We start from the raw sequence: 17,756 nt of genomic DNA on the forward strand, positions 1-17,756 counted from the left end.
TGGGGTCTGGTGCCCTCTTCTGTGTGTCTGAAGAGAGTGGCAGTGTACTCATATAAATAAATGTTTAAAAAGTAAATAGAAAGATAAAGATTAAGATAAAATAAAACAAAAATCGGAATAGAATAAAGCACATAAAGCCAAAGAAAAGGTATAGAAGAAATACAGATGCTGAGTTAGGCATATTGGACACACAGAGAAACTCCATAAACACCCCAAAACCAGAAACCATAACATATAAACAAAAGACCTGTAAATAAAAATAAAACTAAATATCCAGACAAAGCAGTATTACATTAAAAAAATATAAACTCCACAGGTACCATTGAGTTTGTTTTGTGCTTGTCAGCTGCTACTGGGCACAGGGCCTGCCCTTAAGTGTGGTTTGTATGCCCAGTAAGACTGTTGTAGAAAACTAATTTTTTCCAGTGTGAGTAGTCAGTTTTGTGATAAGAACCTTTGAAATTTACTTTTAAAAAGTTATAAAGAGGTTTCATATAGTAAGTGAAGTCACCACTATACATTCGGTCCTAGAGCTTTCTCACCCTACTTAGCTGAAATGTTTGTACCCCCCAGACCATCATCTGTGGCATGAGTGAGGAGGTCCCTCTTTGTGAGACTCTGAACTAAGTCTTAACTCTGGCCTCTGTTCTCAGCTCCAGGACAAGATAATAGTGTGGGGCACAATCGTAAGCACAATGAGTTTCTGGTGGTAGTGAAGTAAAAGGAGTTCAGATTGAAAATATAGTTCAGGGGCTGGAGAGATAGCTCAGCAATTATGAATGCTGTCTGCTCTTCTAGTGGAACTAGCCCTCTAGAAACTTCCTGTAACTCTCACTGCAGTCGATCTGACACCATTTTCTGGCTTCTGCAGACAACTGCACATATGTGTATGTGTGTGTGTATATGTGCGCGCATGCGCGCGCACACACAGACACACACACACAGACACACACAAGTGCACATAAAAACAAATCCTAAAATGTAGACTAGAGGTTCATCAGCTGACAAATGGATAAGGAAAATGGTGTGTGCAATAGGATACTGTTCACCTGTGGAGAATACTTTTTTTTTTAAAGATTTATTGGAATCTTTATGTGTTGTTGTGTGTGTGTGTGCTCATGAGTGCAGTCCCATGGAAGCCAGAAGAGGGCGCTGCTGTTATGAAGTCATCACTGTGCGACCTCTTGTGAGCTGCCTGATGTGAACTCTGGTTTGCTGGAAGAACAGTGAGTGCTCTTGACCACTGAGCAATCTCTCTAGCCAGGAATAAAATTATCATTTTCGTTAGTTTTTTTTTTTTAAGGTAGGTTCTCACTATGTTAGCATTGGCTGGCTTGGAACTTTCTATGTAGATCAGGCTTGGTTTGAACTTAGAGAACTGTCTGCCCCTTCCTCCAAAGGGCTGTGATTTAAAGTTATGTACCACCACAAATGGCTTTGAAATAATTTAGTTGACAATGTTAACATTTTTTTGAGGCAGGATCTCATGTACCTAAGACTGGCTTCAAATTCACTGTGCAAGGATGACCTTGAACTCCAGAATGTGCCTTGTCTTTGTCTCCTGAGTGTTGGGATTACAGCCTGGTACTACCATCTCCGGAATATGCAGAGTTGGGTTCTAACCTAGGGTTTCATGAATGATAAACATTCTTTAACAACCGAGCTTCATGGCCAGCTTTTGCATTATTTTTTAAACTTAACACACAAAACAATCGATTTCATTACACTTTTACCATAAACCATTACACAGTTTCAATTCATCTCTCTTCTTCACCTCTATTCCAAGTTTCCTTTTCACTTTCCCTTTACTTAGCTTGAAGTAATTCCCACTTCTGTTTCTGTACCATATGTATCTAGTCTATTATTCTCTAGAAGAATATATTTCCATTATCTGTAGGAAGTCAGAATATGCTATGCAAAGTCAGCCAGCCTCAGAATGACAAATATCACATTTTCTCTCAGAACTCAGGTTTTAAGATGCAACACATATGTTATATGAACACACACATGAACATGCATCTAGAAAAGTGGCTGAGAGGAGAGGAAGGGACCCAAAGGTAGGGAAGGAAGCGGCAGAGAGCATAATGGTGGCCGTATGAAAGGAAGGTAGAAAGTGGGTCTACTTAAAGGAGGGAGGGAGGGTCTATCTGGTGGGTCAGAAGGGGAGGGTATAAAAGAAAACATGAAAAATGCCTCAGCGAAGCACATTGCTTTCATTGCTTCCTAGTTGCAGCTTCAGGTTAAATGAAGCCGTCGGCAGCTATCCAACAAGGCTGTCATTCATCTAGTCTGTTTTCTAATACACAGAAGCATTTTGCATCAGTGCTCATAGTATGTAGAGGAACCATGCCAAAAAACTACTCAAGGTGCCAGCTACCCAGGAGGCACAGGCAAATGTAGTACTTGAACTCAGTACTTTAAAGTCAGCCTGGCATCATGGTGAAATCCTGTCTTGAATGGTACACACTATAGACATACTGTTCATCTCAATATTTTTTTTTTATATTTTATAGTTCTTCCATGGTCTGGGATTTAGTTCAAGTGGTCTAAGTGCTTACTGAGCATGCTCAAGGCCTGGGCGCCCATCTTTAGCACTCACACAAGGCATGGTGGCTGCATGCCTGTAATCAAAGCTCGGAGGAGGTGGAGGCTGAAGGAGTCCGAGCTTCTCCCTCATCTTTGCTACATAGCGAGTTCAAGGCCATGTGGGAGACACAAGACCCTGCCTCGTTAAGACAAACACTGTTTTGTCTCTCACATGTATCTCCTAGCTATGAGTATTTTGTTTTGTGTGGCTTTGGAGTACATGTAGAATCCAGGTAGTTAGAGACAGGCCTTTGGGGATGGATACATTAAGGGAGATAGGCTTTGGAAAATATAGGTACAAAAATCACAGTAGGAAGGGGAATGCTCAGAGTGGAAAGGTTCACACATGTATGAGGAAGTGAGGAATTTGGGACTCAAGGGCAATGAAGGGCATATGAAAAAAAAACTACCTGGAAACCTACATCTTGTAACCAGAGTAAAAAAATGTATATATACATTATATATATAATATATATTTATAATTTACATATACAACATACACATACATACACACATATATTATATATAATTAATTATATATATTAATAATTGATATTAATATATATTATATAATTAGAGGGGACAATGGCATGAAAGAGTGGGGTGAGAATATCCCAGGATAAAAATGTAAGCAGGGCTGGGGGCAGGGTGGGAGCGGAGAGTATGGGGTAGGGGTGAGTTCATCAAAACTAAAGAGGCCTGAAGAAGTTTTGACCATCTAGACGGGCCTCAAATTTGCTAATTAAAAATAAAAACACAAAAATAAACAAAAACAAAAAGATGTTTGCAACGAGACTGTCTCTTTGTCACTTATAGGACAGCGCAGTGCCAGGCTCAGGTAATAAAGGAGCTGAAAGAGTTAACTGAGGATATTTTCTAGGTCAGACCTTTCAAAGGCAGGAGGAGCAAAAGATTAATGAAGTTAAAAATTGCACCTAGGTGTTTGAAGTCACCCTAGTTTCCTTAGTTCATCAGCAGAACCTGTGATTGCAATGCCTATAACTGAAACCAATGAACGCATTGATTCATTGAATGCAAGCTAGGAGGCACAGTGAGAGAAAGGGAATTGAATGGGAAGGTTGATGGGAACCACTGCTGAAGAGTTAGAGAAAGTGAGATCTTTGGATGGGGTGGCCCGTGGGACAAGTGGACCGTGCTACCGGATTGGGAGAATGCAGACAGAACCCTGTGGTTGGAAAGCAGAGGGAAGAGGACAGGAACTCCAAAAGGGTTAGCAACAGAATGGAAGAGATAGAAGAGAGAAATTTCAGGTGTAGAAGATATGACTGAAGAAATATACACCAGTCAAAGAAAAGGTTAATATCTAAAAAGTTCCTGACACAAAACACCCAGGAAATCTGAGACATCATGAAAAGACCAAACTTACGAATAATAGGAATAGAAAGAGAAGGTTCTCAACTGGAAGGTGCAGAAGATATCTTCAACAAAATCATAGAAGAAAATTTCCCCAACCTAAAGAAAGAATTGCCTATAAACATACAAGAAGCTTAGAGAACACCAAATAGATTGGAGCAGAAAAGAAGATTCCCCCTACCACATAATAATCAAAACACACAGAAGAGAAAGTGGGAGATAACCTTTAATGTACTGGTAACAGACAATTCCCTGAACAGAATACTAGTGGTCAGGCTCGAAGATTAATAATTGATTAATGGAATCTCATGAAACTTCAAAACTTCTGCAAGGCAAAGACACTGTCAATAGAACAAAATGGTAGCCTACAGATTGGACAAAGATCTTCAATAAATCTGACAGAAGGCTAGTATCCAAAATTTATAAAGAACTCAAGAAGTTAGACACCACAAGCCAAATAACCCAATTAAAAAGAATGGGGTACAGAGCTAAACAGAATTCTCAATAGAGGAATCTCAAATAGCTGAGAAACGCTTAAATATTCAACATCCCAAGTCATCAGGGAAGTGCAAATCAAAATGACTCTGAGATTCCATTGTATACCCATCAGAATAACTAAGATTGAAACACTCAAGTGACAGCACTTGCTGGTGAGGATGTGGAGAAAGAGGAACACTCCTCCATTGCCGGTGGAATTGCAAACATGTACAACCACTGTGGAAATCAAACACCTGTGGTTCCTCAGATAATTGTAAATAGTCTACCTGAAGACCCAGCTATACCACTCCTGAACATATAGCCAAAAGATGCCCCCACCATACCACAAGGACACATACCCCATTATGTTCATAACAGCTTCATCTGTAATAGCCAGAAACTGAAAACAACCTCGATGTCTCTCAATTGAAGAATGGATACAGAAGATGTGGTTCATTTATACAGTGGAATACTATTCAGCTATTAAAAATGAGGACATGAATTTTGTAGGCAAATGGATATAACTGGAAAATATCATCCTGAATGAGGTGACTCAGCCCAAGAAGGGCATGCATGGTATGTATTCACTGATAAGTGAATATTTGCCATAAAGTATAGGATACCCATGATAACACTCCACAGACCCAAGCAAGGATGCTTGAATCTCACTTAGAAGGGGGAATAAAATAGTCCTAAGTGGCAGGTGGAGGGAGGGAACTGGGTGGGAGAGGGCATGTGGAGGGGAATGGGGGACCATCTGTTTGAGAAACAAGGTGAGATGGCTTCAGGGCCAGGGGAATGAATGGATATCTGCAGCAGGTGGGGGTGGGGGAAGGGGCATCTCTAGAATGTGCCACAGACTTGCGAAAATGGAGACTCCCAGGAGTCTAGGGGATGACCTTAACTGAGACTCCTATCAGTGGGGATGTGGAACCTGAAGAGGCGACCTTCCGTGGCCAAGCAGGAACCCCGGCCCCAGTGAGCAACAGGAACACCAACCCACCCACTAAATTTTTGACCTAAAATTTGGCCTGTCTACAAGAATTGTAGGAACAAAGATAGGGCAGAGACTGAAGAAATGGCCAACCGATTACCAGTCTAAATCAAAACACACCCACGGGCAAGCACCAATTCATGACGTTATTAACGATAGATAACCCTGTTATACTTGCAGATAGGGACCTAGCATGACTATCCTCTGAGAGGCTCCACCCAGCATCTGACTGAAGCAGATGCAGAGACCCCCAGCCAAACACTGGACAAATCTCTGGGACATTTATGGAAGAGTTGGGGGAAGGATTGAGGGCTCCAAAGGCAATAGGAACTCCACAGGAAGACCAACAGAGTCAACTAACCTAGACTCTTGGGAGGAATAGTTCTGGGGTGGTTTGATAAATGACACCTGCTCTAGACCGTGATTGCTGCTGTCTGCTGTACGCAGGTGAAGCAGATACGTGCAGGTTAAGTGGAAAGTTAAGGTTTCGTAAAGGAATCTGCGTGTTTAAGGAGGTACTAAAACACACCTGGTCAGGAAACACTGAATGGTAGAGTGTTAGCAGATGCGTCTAGGAGACAAATGTAAATCACATGCAGGTAATAACTGGGACAGATCATCACTGAAGATTTAATTCTGAAGCTGAATTAAAATTACCTTAAAATGTTATAGCATGCTGTCTTAGTCAGGGTTTCTATTCCTGCACACAAACAGGACCAAGAAGCAAGTTGGGGAGGAAAGGATTTATTCAGCTTACACTTCCACACTGCTGTTCATCACTAAAGAAGTCAGGACTAGAACTCAAGCAGGTCAGGAAGCAGGAGCTGATGCAGAGGTCATGGAGGGATGTTTCTTACTGGCTTGCTTCCCCTGGCTTGCTCAGCCTGCTCTCTTATAGAACCCAAGACTACCAGCCCAGGGATGGCACCACCCACAAGAGGCCTTCCCCCCTTGATCACTAATTGACAAAATGCCTTTACAGCTGGATCTCATGGAGGCATTTTCTCAACTGAAGCTCCTTTCTCTGTGATGACTCCAACTTGTGTCAAGTTGACACACAAAACCAGACAGTGCACATGCCTATGAGCAAAATGTGATGGACTCTGTTAAAGGGAGACGTTTAGCCAGGCATTGTGAACCATGTCTGTAAGTTTGGTTCTCAAGAGGCTAAGGCAGGAGGATTGTCATGAGTTCAAGGATAGCCTAGACTATAGCACAAGACCCTGTCCCCAAATAAGGAGAGGAGAGACTCTCAGAACAAAACCCACAGCTAGGCACAGCACCTGGAAGGCTCAGGTGTTGTCGTTGTCTGCATCTCTGTCCTACCTCCCCACAGAGAGCAGAAAGGCGCTCTGACATCAGCCTCTTGGCTGTTCTCACAACTAAACCACACTTGCCTCTGAATCTCTGAACCACTTGACTTTATTATGGACCTGGGTTCAAGCAGAAGAGAAGCTGTTAAGTCTTTGAAGGAATCACTGGGGGGGGGGGGGCGGGCATCTCTAAGTCAAAACTGCAGCCTGTGCATAGGGAAATGAGGGCCGGGGTGTGGCTCATTCCATTGAATGCTTGCCCACCATACGGGAAACACTATATAAATTCAGTACAGGCACAAGTCTGTAACCCCAGCACTCCAGAGATAAGAGTCAGGAGGATCAATAGTTCAAAGGCATCTTTAGCTATAGGGCAAATTGAAGACCAGTCAGCCTGGGCTACATTGGACTATTTCAAAGACTTAAATTTGAGTGTAAACCCCACACCCCATCATTTTTCCTGGTAAGACAAGCAAACATTTAAAGAAAGGGAGCTTTATCAGAGAGACAATTAAAAGAGTAAGCTGAGAGATTAACACTCACCTCTCCACAGCCAGCATCGACTCAGGCTCACAGTGCTGCCGACTATGTGGGAAAGCACTCTTAAAAGTGGTTGACTCCCCACCCAGCTCTGTGATTGGCCCTCGGAATTCAAACCCACCCCTGTTCCCGCTCACACCAGTGGTTTGCAATCTTGATTGCAGTTAAGACTTATCTACTCCAGGGAATGAGGTATGTGTCATTTCAGAGTGCTAATGCTCTAAGAGTCTGTTTTTGGGTCAGATGGTGGTCAAACATTGAAGAGAACTTGAGAGAGGGCGAGAGAAAAGATGGTGTTAGTGAGAGTCATTGTGTTTCTCTCATATAGGAACCATATATATGTATATAATGTGCATGTTGGGGGATGGGGCCTTGTGTATACTGTTGCTCATAGGTGGAGGTCAGACATCAACCTGAGGGGGAAGTTATCTCCTTTTGTCATGTGGGTCCTGGGGATTGGGGATTGAACTCAAGCTGTCAGGTTGAGGACAAACACCTTTACCCGCTGACCCATCTCACAGACCATGGAATGGAGATTTAAATGAACACATGCTAACACACATGTGCCTTTAAGACAAACTTCTGGTTGGGCATAGCAACACACACCTGTCATTTCAGCATTTCTTAAGCTGATTTAAAGTTTAAGGTCAGCTGGGATAAAATAGGAGACCTTGTTTTAAAAAAAAATCAGTTGTGGCTTTTCTGGTGTGTGTGTGTGTGAGAGAGAGAGGAGGGGTGGAGAGGGTGGGAGGAAGGGGGGAGGTAGGAATGGAACCTAGGGCTTCACACATGGCTAAGCAAGCATGCTATTACTGAATCATAGTCTATCCTTCGTGTCATTTATATATGTATTTATTAAGCTCCTGAATTTTGTTTGGGAATTCTTGGGAATCACTTATAGCCAAACTCTAGAGCATGACTCAGTCCACCATTAAAGAAGAAATCTTGTTAAAAAAAAAAAAATCAACTTCCACGATCCAGACCTTGCTTATTCTGATTGTTCTGAGGTTTGTGGGAGACAGGCTGTCACTATGCAGGCCCCACTGTCCTAAAACTCGCTGTGTAGACCAGGCTGCTCTTAAGCACACAGAGATCTGCCCGCTGATGTTTTCCTGAGTGCCGGGATTAAACATGTGCACTGCCATATCCAAACCTGAGACTTCCTTCCTTTAGACGAGGCCTTTTTTTTTTTTTTTTTTTTTTGTAGTCTAAGCTCATCTGAGCACACACTGTAGCCCAGGCTAGCCTCCCATTCCTGGCAATCCTCTTGCCTCGGCCTCTGGAGTACAAGGCATGGTTTACTTTGCCAACTTAGTTCTTGAGGCCTTTTGCCCAGTTCTGCTTTTGAACTGCAACTGATTCCATTGAAGCACCATCAGTTTTCCAGATACGGTTTTGGAAAGTTCCTACGTTTTGCTCCTGTGTGGGCCATCAGTCCGTATACGCAGCAGGCAGGTGTGCTGGCTTTGAACTACACCCCAGGCCTCAGGTGATCCCTTCTATGGCAGAATTAAGGAAGAGGGGAACCTTGTTACTCTGTCAAATCAATCTGGCCCTTTCCAGATATTTCTTCTCTTTTGAATCCTGAGTTTTGACAGTCAGGTGAACAATTTCATCATGCCCCCTTGGAATCGAAGCATGCATGACTCCATTTTGCTTTCTGCCTGGCTTGTTGGAATCCATGATGGGTCTTATGATTTTTATTGAATAGTTTATTGTCCTTGTGTCGGTCTATACACAAAGTCACATTTATGTCCGTATATGATGTTCTTAGTGCATACCTCACATATCTGACTGTCATTCCATTTATCTCCAGACAATTGTACTTCTCATTTAATGTCACTAACATACATAAACTTATGTAGTTATAAAGGGTCCACAAATAAGAAAAAGAATTCCCAATAATTTTCTTTATAAGACTGAATTAGGTTAATCTGGGTATTTGTAGTTGTATTAATTTTCCTGCAATTTCATTTGTGTGTGTGTGTGTGTGCATGTGCATGTGCACCTACATACGCATGTGTTATTCATTGCTAACATTTTGTTTCAAAAGGAACTACAGGAAGTTTTAGAAAAACAGAGAAGCTGTTATCTGCCTCACTTACACTTTTGATCATAAGTCTCAAGTTGTAATCTGTGTTTCTAACTGGCTGTCATTTGGAGGCCTCTACAATACCCTCTTGTGCTCAGTTTAGCTAAGTTCACTAGATTGACTCTGGTGAACACATTAGTGTGCTTCTGCCCACTGAGTACAGTGTTTTGACAGACACAGCTAACAACCAGAGGAAGTCCAGTGTGAGACTCACGAGGCTCCCCAGTCAGAGTCTCGTGGGGCACTCAATTTTCTTGGCATGTTTACAAACAGGAAAATCCCTCCAGCTCCATACTTTGGGGGTAGGGGTCTTTTGAAGGCTTCTTTAGGTGGGCTTGGGTGAGTATAGCACTGGCTACCAGCGATCTACTTGAGTGACAGTCCTTCTTCCTCCTCTGGAGGTCGAGTGAAAGTGGGACTGAAAATTCCCGAACTCTCAATCATGGTTGGTTCCTGTGGCAAGGTGTCTTCAGTATTGTGGTTGACTTGACTTGGCCTATCTACAACTGACCGTAAGTCAAGCTGAAGTGTAGGTAGATTTACCTTATCTTTGTCATATACTCCTAAGAGCTTTCAGGAACCAAGGTCAAGTATGTATGTATGTATGTATGTATGTATATATGTATGTATGTATATTTTATTTATTCACTTTATATCCTGATCACTACCTCCACTCCCAGTCACCCCTCTCATGATCCTTCTCTCCTCTCCCTCTTCCCCCCCTTCTCCTTTGGGAGGGTGGGAGCCCCCCTGGCTATACCTGCAACCCCGGCACATCAAGTCTCTGCAGAGCTAGTTATATCTTCCCTTGCTGAGGCTAGAGAAGGCAGCCCAGCTAGAAGAACATGTCCCACAGACAGACAACAGCTTTTGGGATAGGATAGTCCCTGCTCCAGTTGTTCAGGACCCACGTGAAGTCAAAGCTGCACATCTACTATATGAGTGGAGACACTAGGTCCATCCTGTATTTTCTCTTTAGTTGGTGGTTCCGTCTCTGAGAGTCCCAAGGGTCCAGGTTTGTTGACTCTGTTGGTCTTCCTGTGGAGTTCCTATCCATTTCTGGGTGCTCCATCCTTGCCTAACTCTTTCTCCTAAGAGCCCCCAGGCTCCATCCACTGTTTGGCTAGGGGCGTCTGCATCTGTCTGAGTCAGCTGCTGGGTGCATGGGACAGATGGCCAGATGACCGTGAGAATGAATGGAAATCTGCAAGTGGCAGGGGTTGGGAGGAGTGTGGCATCTCTAGGATGTGGGGGACCTGGGATAGGGGAGGAACCTGAGAATCAGTAAGGGTGCCCCTAGCTGAGACTCACAGCATTGGTGATGTCGAACCTGAAGAAGCTCTTCAGAATTTCCTCAGAATTTCCTTGTGTAGGAATGGAAGTCCCATGAGTCCTCTCTCTTCATCCTGCAGTATCGAATGGTTGCAGTACTTCACCATGTACAGGCAAACACAGCCATTCTGGGGTCGTGACCATTCCACAAAATAGAAACAGAAGGAGCACCACCCAATCTATTCTATGAAGCCACAGTTACACTTTGTTTTCTCCCTTGGAGATGGAACAGTTTCTGTCTAACCAGGAACCTGTCACAATTTCCTTTCATAGAGGACTTCATAAGAGATTTTTTTCCTACCTTTATCATGGTTAATGTTCCAAGTAGATTTTAAAAACTGGTTGAATGCATATTACTTTTAGCATCAGAAGATATCATGTATATTTAAGAGGCATTTAACTATTATAAATTATTTTGATGACTTAAAAAATGTCAATACTGAGTGGTACATTTTAAAATAAATTTTATTAGTTTAATAAAAAAAGGGAATCTGCAGTTAGATTCAACTCTGTAATGAGAGTTTATATGCTTTTGGAAGTTGATTTTGTGCTTTTTGTTTTGTTTTAGGTTTTTTGAGACAGGGGTTCTCGTAGTCCTGGCTGTGCTGGAACTCACTCTGTAAACCAGGCTGGCCTCAAACTCAGAGAGCCACCTGTCTCTGCCTCTGAGTGCAGGAATCAAAGGATTGTGCCACTGCTGCCCAGCTGCCTTTGCGGTTTGTTTTTTAAATGGAGGAGATCCCACAAGTGGTTTCGGTTAACCTCAGGACTTACTGCTTGCAGCTGACTAGTTTCTACAGGTCTGCACTGCTTTTACTGATCACTTATCAGTCACTCCACATGGTCAACTGTTTTAGATGCTCAAAGGAGATCAGAAAACAAAGCAACTTGCATATTTTTGACCTGAAATTATTTACAAATAGAGAAACAAGATTCTAAGGCACAGTTGCTTTTTGACACAAGTGGAACCATGCAGGAGAGAGTTCTTGCCTTTAATTCGATAAGAAAAATAACTGTAGAAGCAATTGTATTTCACTCTGTACTGGGAAGAGTTGGGGGGTTTCAAACCATTGAAACTGAGCAGGGAATTCCACATGGTATTTTTTTTTTAAGAGCATTGCTGTTTTGCCTTCGTGTGTGTGTGTGTGTGTGTGTGTGTGTGTGTGTGCCAGATCCCCCTGAAACTGGAATTACAGATTGTTGTAACTGCCGTGTAGGTGCTGGGAATTCAACCTGGGTCCTCTGAAAAAAACAGTCAGTACTCTTAACTGGGCCAGCTCTCCAGCCCCTTCACACTGTATTTGCAAAGCAAAAAGAATTCAGCAAACTCAGTGCATGTGGGAACTCACAAATAGCCTGGTATTTTTCATTTTGGTTTTTGGGAGCTTTTTTTTTGTTTTGGCTTTTCGCTGTTGTTGTTGTAAAGTGTCACAAGAGAAAAAATCCTAAGCAAATGCAAATCGATGTGCTGGGGCCCATCACTGTCATGAGGCTATTTATGAAGCAGGTTGTGACTAGTGTGCAAAACCCTTGAAAAACACTGCAGAAACCTGAGAGTTTCCTTTCAGGGCAAACTCTATGATAGCTCTTTTGAACTCTGGTTAGATGCTATGTCAGTTTCTTTGGAATTAGGGTTAGGGTTTCTTCCTTCAGAAACTGAGTCACCTCCTTCTCTTAGGAAGCAGGAGAGAACCAGTCTGCTTGTCACATACCCGATCTTTACCAGATCATCATAATTTTTACAGAACTCTAAACAGCCACTAATTTTGTCTTTTCCATCAGATCCATGGACTATGGTGTAGGTCATAGATAGACCTTCATTCTGTTTCAAGTTGGAAGGCAGCAGGCAGAGTAGTGCAAGCCTGTAAAATTAACTTTTATTCTCCTGATATAATTGTCCTCTCTGAGGCTTACTGCCTCCGCCTGCTAACCTAGGCCTGTTCTGGAATCTTCCAGTTTCCGTACAATCTTATTTAGCCTCTTGAGACTTAATGTCTCTGGCTGGCTGGTTCAACCCAGCTGTTCTGGCTCAAACTCCTCTCCCAGCTGACTGATTCAATCTGGCTTTTCTCATAGACTCTAAATTGCTCTGTTTGGCTTCAAACTAGCTCTAGCAATCTTTTTCTAATCTGACTCTTTCTCATTCTCTGGCTTGTTCTGTCTTTACCTGGGTCTAGCTTGGTCTCTCTTCAATCTGTCTCTATAAAGCTCTCCCTGCAAAACTGCCTCCTCTCTCTCTGGGCTGCTCCAATGAGAGGCTATTGAGATCCTGTCTCAAAAAAAAAAAAAAAAAAAAAGGGAAATGGCGAAATGGCTCAGCAAAGACACTGGCTACTCTTCCCAAGGACCCAGGTTCCATTCCCAGCATCCACATGGCAGCTAACAACTTCCTGTAACACCCACCCCACATAGACATAAAGCATCAGTGCACATAAAATTAAAACCAAAGCAATCCAAGTTAGAAAACAGGAGTTAGTCAATTATTCTGTGTTGGTTTTTTTAAAGACCTATTTATTTATTATATGTAAATAATGCTGTAACTGTTTTCAGACACACCATAAGAGGGCATTAGATCTCATTCCGGATGATTGTGAGCCACCATGTGATTGCTGGGATTTGAACTCGGGACCTTCAGAAGAACAGTCAGTGCTCTTAACCACTGAGCCATCTCTCCAGCCCTATTCTGTGTTTTTAAAAACCCACAGGTAGGCCACATGCCTACAAAGGACTCTATGTCCTACTATGGCAATACTACTTAGGCCTGTTCATTGTGGCTCTATTCTCAATAGGCAAGACATAGAAACAGTTTATAAGTCCATCAGTGGATGAATGGACAATAAAATGTGTTACCTGTCTGTAATGAGATATTATTAGCTGTAATGAAAAATGAAAGTTGGAAGTAACTGAGTAGGACCGGAGGCCATTATACCAAGTGAGGTAAGCCTGACCCAGAAGTTCTCACTTGTCCGCTGCCTCCCATCATAACTTCAGGTCTGGCTTTAACTCGAAGGACCTGTAGTAGATGGGAAACCATAAAGGGGCCTTTGGTGGGGGTGGGCAGAAAGATAAAGAGGGGATCATGGGAAAGAGGCTTAAGTGGGGAGAGGGTCGGGAGAATTATGCAGAGGATATACTGGGGTGGGTGGGTAACTAACACGATGGATTAATAAGAACATTTCTGAAAGAAGAAACTGAGCAGAACACAAGTGTGTGTACGTTCATCCTTTCCTGTTCTTGACTCATGGGTGTGGCTGACTGCCCCAAGGACCTGCTGCCTTGACATTCCCACAATGACTCTTTCTATCAAGTGTCTTAGTTAGGGTTTCCATTCCTACAATGAGACACCATGACCAAGGCAACGTTTTATAAAGGACATTTAATTGGGACTGGCTTACAGTTTCAGAGGTTCAGTCCATTATCATCATGGCAGGAAGCATGGCAGCGTCCAGGCAGACTTAGTATTAGAAGAGCAGAGAATTCTACATCTTGATCTGAAGGCAGCCAGAAGACGGACTCTCCTCCACACTGGGTGTGGAGCATAGGACCTCAAAGCCCACCCCTTCAGTGACATACTTCCTCCAACAAGGCCACACCTATTCTAACATGGACACACCTCCTAATGGTGTCGCTCTATGTGGCCAACCGTCCTCCTCAAAACCAGAAAAACAAAAGTAATCCCAGACCTATATCTTTTCCTTATATAGGAAGAAGATGGAACCTCAAGGGTATTTATCAAATCCATTTAACAACACATGATGGTACTTCCAAGACAGAACTGAAATACCCCTAGAACTCAGGATGAAGATGTGCTGGTGCTAATCCAGGTCCTGTCCTGTCCACTAGACATAAGACAGTGTGAGCTGATGAAATTTAAGACTCTTGGCTTTCATAGGATTCACTGTTCTCCTTTTTCTACCTCACTTAGTATCTATAAAGGAATTTGTTCTTGAATTTGTCCCAAGAGCAATACGTACACACAGATGCTGCTGGATAAATAAGCTACTGGAGCTTGTTCCCAAATGGCCTCATGTGCCTTATTTTATTTGTGACATGGAGGGTGTCAAAAGCTTCCTGTACTGAATGTGAAGGACAATTTCAACCGTCAGCGTGGTTGGACAGAGAAGCAGCTAGGGGATTAGTAAAGCTCACCTCTGGGTGAGTACGTAAGGGCATCTGACAATACAATATGATCGTGAGAGATCGCACCTAATCAACGATTTGATCCATGGGCAGGTTCAGAATTTCAGTAGGCCTGGTTGGTCACGGGACAGGCGTCTCCTCAGCTGGATGTTGTTCACACCTGTATGAGTTACGCACTGCTGTGCTTCCTGCCCAGCTTGGCATGAACGGCTCTTCACTGCTTCCTGTGCACAGGGACGTGACCTCCAGCCTCATGTTTTTCTACTCTGTTCAAGCACCTGGGACCAGGAACCAGAGTCTAACCGTGAGTGGAATGAACAGTTCCTCCCCACTCAGGTCGTGTCAGGTATTTTGCTATGAGAAGGCGAGCAGAGCTTGCATACCAGCCAAACGAGGATCATTAAAACCTAGAAAGTGTTTTCTCTTCATAGAAATTTCCATTAGGAAACAATATTCCAACAGCATCTTCATAAAGTTGCCTAGACAAATGTTTTTGCAAGAGGATATATATATATATATATATATATATACAAGGAATTCTAAAGCATCTGTCACCATATGTCTTAGTCAGGGTTTCATCGACGTGAAGAGACACCATGACCAAAGCAACTCTTTTTTTGGTAGGGGGGAGCTCTTTTCTTTCTTTCTTTCTTTCTTTCTTTCTTTCTTTCTTTCTTTCTTTCTTTCTTCCTTTCTTCCTTTCTTTCTTTTTTTAAAAAAAGATTTATTTATTTATTGTATGTAAGTACACTGTAGCTATCCTTAGACGCCTTAGAAGAGGGTATCAGATCTTGTTACAGATGGTCGTTAGCTGCTATGTGGTTGCTAGGACTTGAACTCAGGACCTTTGGTAGAGGAGTCAGTGCTCTCAACCACTGAGTCATCTCTCCAGCCCCCCCAAGGCAACTCTTATAAGGACAACATTTAATTAGGACTGGCTTACAGTCTCAGAGGTTTAATCCATCATCATCATGGAAGGGCATTGTGGGAACAGGACCAAAGATGAGGGTGAGAGGTGACAGAAAATCACCTGGGAAATCAGACTCCAGAGACCAGCATCAGGGTCTCTGAGTTTATTGTGCTGCGCATAAGCTTATATATTGTTTGAGCCAACCCCAAGTCCCTAAATCTTTGATCAGTTGTATCAAAGATAACCTCTGCCTGATAGGGTAACTTGAAAGACTGGGGGAAGCGTCCTCACCTGTGAGGACTTCCTTGAAAACCAGGAACCAGCCATCACTCTACCTTGGTTCTTTTTGCTGTCTCACTGGTGTTCTGGGAGCCACCTTAGAACTAATGCTATGTAGGGCAGATTAGGACTCTTCCAGTTGTCGCAGGAGCCTTTGGCACCTCGCTCTCCATTCTGATCTTTCTTTCACAGGGTTAACCTCCACATCCCGTAAAGGACATGGCAGCCCACAGGCAGACATGGTGCAGGAGAAGGAGCTGAAACTTCTACACTCAACATCTTGACCCACAGGCAGCAGCAGATGTGTACCACACTGGGCATAGCTTGAGCATATGCAACCCAAGAACCCACCCTCACAGCGGCACACTTCCTCCAGCAAGGCCACACCTCCTAATAGTGCCACTCCCTGTGGGCCTATGGAGGCCAATTACCTTCACACTACTACACCATGTTAGCGACAGAGAAGCAAACAATGAAGGTTGACAAGAGTCCACCAGGAATATATTACCTTATGAGGAGAAAACGGGGACACAGACAGTAACAGTATAAGGCTGTCAATCAATAACCCTTAAAAAGGGGAGGGTGTGGAGGTGGGCTTCTGTTTGTCCTTGTGGTTGATTTCCTGTTCTTTCCTATTCTGGGTGAAGAAGGGTTTCATTTTTCTGGAGAGTTTATTGATGTGATCTTGGGGATGAGCCAGGAAGCCAGGTGTTGGGCTATTACTATGATAAATATAAATTCAAAGTGAGCTGAATATGCCCAAGGAATGTCTCATTAAAGGAATGAGCTATCAGCTGCACCTAATTATTTGGATTTATTTGGTTTCCTGAGGCACGGGAAGGTTGTGGGCATGTATTTTAGGAGGCGATGTGTTTGAACAGCACATCAATTTATTTTGTCAATAGCAAGAGTTAAAGGGGAAGCAAATGGTTGTGTTTAGAGTCCATTGTATGTGTCTATGGGATCCCCCAGAAAAACAAATTGAAAATACTATAAAAGCAAGATTTTATAATGATTTCATTCATCCAGGGGTGGGGAGAAAACACAGTAAAAGCACTTGCCGGGCAGAGTTGTTGACTGGAGTTTGGATCCTCAAAACCTAGGTAAAAGCTCTATGGGGGTCGAGGGGTAGAGACAAGGGGATCTCTAGAAGGCCAACTAGCTAGATGATTCTGCAGGAAAGAGACCCTGTCTCAAACAAGATGGAAAGACACACACGCATGCGCATATGCACACGGGGGGTGGGGTGGGGGGGGAGGAAGTGGGGCAAACTTTTTACAACAGTGCAGAGATATTTTAACTGAGGGGTGGTGTGATGAAAGCAGCCTGTTAGCAACATTAACCAGAGGAGGCATTTAGCTGAATGCGTGGTGGGCTGGTGAGCTGGTTCTGTTGATTAACGGTGCTTGCAACGCAAGCATGACACCCAGAGTTCAACTACAGATCCCGACGGAAGGATAAGTCCAGCTCTCAAAAGTTGCTCTCCGACCTCCACTCGTACACCTGTATACACACACACACACACACACACTAAAAGTGAATCAGAATGAAAGTGAACGGAGCAAGCGTACCCATACCCTTCACTGGTTCTCGGCAGGTGTGTATGGAGCATGGAGCGTGCAGCGTTTCTGAAGGGCTCTGTGCTAATGAGCGAAGTGTGCGCAGCTGTAATGGGCCAAGGGCCAGAACTTTTTTAGCGCTTGTGTGAGTTGGCTGTGG

The 17,756-nt window shown here is 43.2% G+C and overlaps 1 protein-coding gene across 3 annotated transcripts in view; it reads right to left on the reverse strand.

The window, feature by feature from the left end:
• Window positions 1–17,756, reverse strand: part of Nlrp2 (NLR family pyrin domain containing 2) — a 58,884-nt gene extending 41,128 nt beyond the window's left edge. Inside the window, exon 1 of one of the 3 annotated variants that reach the window (XM_052169856.1) lies at window positions 17,615–17,756. The gene's annotated coding sequence lies outside the window, so the exon portion shown is untranslated. Of the gene's footprint in view, window positions 1–7,287; window positions 7,313–14,103; window positions 14,205–17,614 lie in introns of those variants that run through there. The other 2 variants (XM_052169855.1, XM_052169857.1) reach the window with 2 other exon arrangements.

The sequence above is a fragment of the Apodemus sylvaticus genome, chromosome 23, assembly GCF_947179515.1.
Source record: "Apodemus sylvaticus chromosome 23, mApoSyl1.1, whole genome shotgun sequence".
In the NCBI taxonomy this organism is placed as follows: domain Eukaryota; kingdom Metazoa; phylum Chordata; class Mammalia; order Rodentia; family Muridae; genus Apodemus; species Apodemus sylvaticus.